Source organism: Humulus lupulus, chromosome 7 (genome assembly GCF_963169125.1).
Source record: "Humulus lupulus chromosome 7, drHumLupu1.1, whole genome shotgun sequence".
Lineage (NCBI taxonomy): Eukaryota > Viridiplantae > Streptophyta > Magnoliopsida > Rosales > Cannabaceae > Humulus > Humulus lupulus.
Genome location: NC_084799.1, coordinates 180,648,554 through 180,652,993, shown reverse-complemented (window position 1 = coordinate 180,652,993; position 4,440 = coordinate 180,648,554).

Here is a 4,440-nt window from a genome sequence, read left to right as displayed (position 1 = left end):
AATGCCAGGGGACTTACCGACCAACACAAGCCTCCACTTATCTATCGGGACATTCCAACAGGGAGAGAGGGAAATAGTGCGAACAGCAGGTCACACAGTCATAGGTCAAAATTTAGAGATGGCCATGATTATAATGAGGCAGACTCTGGTAGGAGAAATGCTGGTCGACGGCAAGGGGAGAGGGGTGAAGGACAGAACCCTCCGCCAATTGAGAACCGACCAATAAGCCAGAATGCTGGGGGCAACCTAAACTACCCAATGTCTTTGATCGACTAGGTGTGAGCAAGCAAAGGCGTAGGGAAGAAGATTTGAGGGATGTTCTCAATGATCGAAGGGAAAGGCATGACGAGTACTTCCCCTCAACACCGGTCGCTCCAACAGTACCAGATGTTGTAAAGGCCCAGCTAGATGCCTTAAATCAGGTCGTCCAGCAACTGGTTGGGACCAGGACATCCCATATAGAATTTGATCAGAGAAAGGGCACTCCATTTGTGCATAGAATTATTGTGGCAGAGACTCCAAGAATATTTAAAATGCCATTTTTGCCCAACTTCACTGGATTGGAGGATCCTGTATCTCACGTTAACAAATTCGAGATATAGATGGACATCCAAAAGGTGTCAGACAATGCTCGGTGCAGAATTTTTCCAGCCACCTTATCCGAAACTGCTCAGGAGTGGTATTTCAAATTCCCTCCGGCCAGTATAGTTTCTTGGGAAATTTTCGTAAAGGAGTTTTATGGATGGTTCTATGCTGGTTGAGTACATCCGACCGAGGCCAATCAGCTGGTCGAAATACTCCATAAGGAAGGAAAGACCCTGAAGGGGTATATTCAACAATTCATGAGAGCAGCTGCTGGAGCCAAGAAGGTTGAGGATGAGAGAAAGATGATGGCTCTCACTTCTAGGGTACGGCGCCACTCATCCCTTTGGAACAATTTACGAAAGAATGGAGTCAAGAGCACTCAGGAATTTCTGGATCGAGCAGACATATATATTAAGCTCGAGGAGGCCATCACCAATGAAGGAAAGTCTCCTACAAATGACCAGGGCCAATAAGAAGACCCCACCAAAGCCGCCAATGGATCTGGGAAAACCAATGGCAACGACAAAAATAATGGGAAGAATAGGGGGAAAAAGGCGAACCACGGGCCGACAACGTCTGATAACAAGCACCCGAAACAGAATAGATACGAGTCGAGGTTCACCAATTACACAGCCATAGTCAATAACAGAGCGAAGGTATACCAAGCTAGTCACACTATTGTTCCCTTTAGGCGACCAACCCCAATCATGAAAGATATATCAAAGAGAGACACTACCAAGTTTTGTCGTTTTCATAACGACTATGGCCATGACACCAATGAGTGCAACCAGCTCAAGGATGAGATTGAGTTCCTTATCAGACAAGGACATCTAAGGAGGTATGTGCGACCAACTGGAGGTTCTCAGCAAGGGGCTCAAGGAGGCAATGAGCAGGCACCTGTACGCCAACGCTCGCCTCCTTTACAACCAGCTCTAGTTGCTGGTACATTGTTGACCATCTGCGGAGGACCACACATAACAGGTGACAGTGGGAAAGCAAGAGAAAGATATGCCAGAACCTTACATCATGATCAGGATATTGAAATTCTGAACGTCGAGGAGCGAACTCCCAAAAAAGCTCGAACAGAGGAAGAATCAATAACTTTCTCCGAGCTAGACGCTCAGCATGTTCAATTTCCCAATTCTAATCCTCTGGTCATGGATGTTCAAATCACCAACATGATGGTCAAGAGAGTGTTGGTGGATACAGGAAGCTCAATCAACATTTTGTATAAATCTTCACTGGAAAGAATGAAATTATTAGTGCAAGATTTGGAACCATGCAATCAAACCATTTATGGTTTCTCTGGCGAAGGACTCACGCTAACTAGGTCAATCAGGCTTCCAGTCACAGCAGGGGCTGCACCTGTGAACAGGACATTACTTGCTACTTTCATAGTAGTTGATTGTCCTTCCACATATATTGTTGTGATAGGAAGGCCCATTCTTGTCGATTTGCGGGCAGTAACCTCAGTATGGCATTTGGCCATGAAGTTTCCAACCGACGTAGGAATTGGATGCGTGTTGGGAAACCAGCAAGAAGAACGGGAATGTTATAATTCCTCGATCACAAAAGCAAAAAGAGGCGGATTGGGAGAAAAGGCCGAGAAAAGGTTGCTGGTAACAAATGAAACACAAGCCCAATCAGGTGAACTGGTCACCAAATAGGGTGTTTCCCAAAGTGAGGATAAAGAATTAGATCCTCACTTTGGGGATTTTGAAGAGAATGTTGGACCCATGGAGGACCTCGAGGAGGTCCAATTAGAAGAAGCATATTCGACCAGGGTTGTGAAAGTTGGTAAAAACTTAGAGACAACAACAAAAAACAAACTGGTAGAATTTTTGGAGCACCAGGAGGTGTTTGCCTAGTCGCATAAAGATATGGTTGGGATAGACCCACCAATGATCAGCCATGTCTTAAATATTGACAAAAACTTTCCACATGTACAACAAAAAAGAAGGTTGCTCGATAAAGATAGATCAAAAGCCCTAAAAGAAGAAGTCGAGAAGCTGAAGGAAAATGGATTCATCAGGGTAGCGTTTTATCTTTCTTGGGTCTCTAATCCTATACTAGTTCCCAAGCCGAATGGCAAGTGGAGGACGTGTGTAGATTTCATAGACCTTAATAAAGCCTGCACAAAGGATTGTTTCCCACTTCCAAGAATCGACCAACTGGTCGATGCTACATCAGGGCATGAAATTTTATCGTTCATGGATGCATACTCTGGATACAATCAAATCAGTATGCATCCACTTGATGAGGATTACACTAGCTTTCGAACAGATAGGAGACTTTATTGTTATAAAGTAATGCCCTTCGGTTTGAAAAATGATGGTGCAACTTACCAACGACTATTCAATCATATGTTCAAAGAGTTGATCGAATTTAACATGGAAGTATATGTCGACGACATGCTGGTCAAGTCAAAGAAGGCCGAAGAACACATCAAGGACCTGCAAGAATGCTTCAACATCTTGAACAAATATCATATGAAGCTGAACCCTCTCAAGTGTTCCTTTGGTGTTGGATCAGGAAAATTTATGGGATTCATAGTAAACTCACGAGGAATCGAAGTTAATCCCGAAAAAATTCAAGCACTGATCGAGATGCAGTCTCTTTCCAAGATTAAAGATGTTCAAAGGCTAACTGGAAGAATTTCCGCCCTAAGTAGATTCATATCCAAGTCAACGAACAAGTGTGTTCCATTTTTTAATCTACTCAGGGGCACCAAGAAGTTTGAATGGACAGAAGAGTGCGAGTAGGCCTTTCAAGCGCTAAAATCCCACATGTCACAACCACCAATCTTTTCCAAACCAGTCGAAAAAGAAACTTTGTTCATCTACTTGGCAATCATAGAGTATGCTGCAAGTGTTGTTTTAATCAGAGAAGAAAACAACATTCAGAAAGTAATATACTATGTAAGCAAGACGCTAGTGGGGGCAGAATTACGGTATCCACCCATAGAAAAGTTGGCCGCTTGATTCTGGCCTCTAGGAAGCTGCGACCCTACTTTCAAGCTCACCCCATCGTGGTACTCACCGACCAGCCATTACGACAAATCTTGCAAAAACCAGAAGTCGCTGGTCGGTTATTAAAATGGCCAGTTGAACTAGGGCAGTTCAAAATTTCCTATTCTCCACGTGCCACTGTGAAAGGACAAGCTCTAGCAGATTTCGTCGCAGAGCTCACTGGAATCCCAGTTAGCAAACCGATGGAAGAAACTGAAAGTAAAAATCAAGCTCTTCCTTGGAAGTTGTTCGTAGAAGACTCTTCCAACGAGCACAATGCAGGAGCAGGTTTGATTTTGATCACACCTGAAGGACATCGGTTCCACTGTGCTATCAAATTCAACTTTACAGCGTCCAACAATGAAGCCGAGTACGAAGCTCTGCTCGCAGGATTAAGACTAGCTAAGGATATGAATATAAAATCACTAGAGATATATAGTGATTCCCAGCTAGTCGTTAATCAAATTATGGGAGAGTATCAAGCTAGGGGTCTCAGGATGGTTGCTTATTTGAACAAAGAAAAGGACTTATTGGCACAATTTCAAAAGTATACTCTCCAACAAGTGTCTAGTGATCAGAATTCAAATGTTGATGCCTTGGCCAAGTTAGCAAGTGCGAAAGATGCTGACGCCTTGAGCATAGTACCAGTTGAACATTTTTTGCCACCAAGCATTCAAATGGAAGAATCACTAGTGATTTAAGTGACAGGCACGTGGATGACACCCATAATCTAATATCTCAAACATGGATTACTTCCAGCGGAAAGGAACAAAGCGAGGAGGCTTCAAAGACAATCAGCTCGATTTATTCTGGTCGACAGAATTTTGTATAGAATAGGATACTCAAT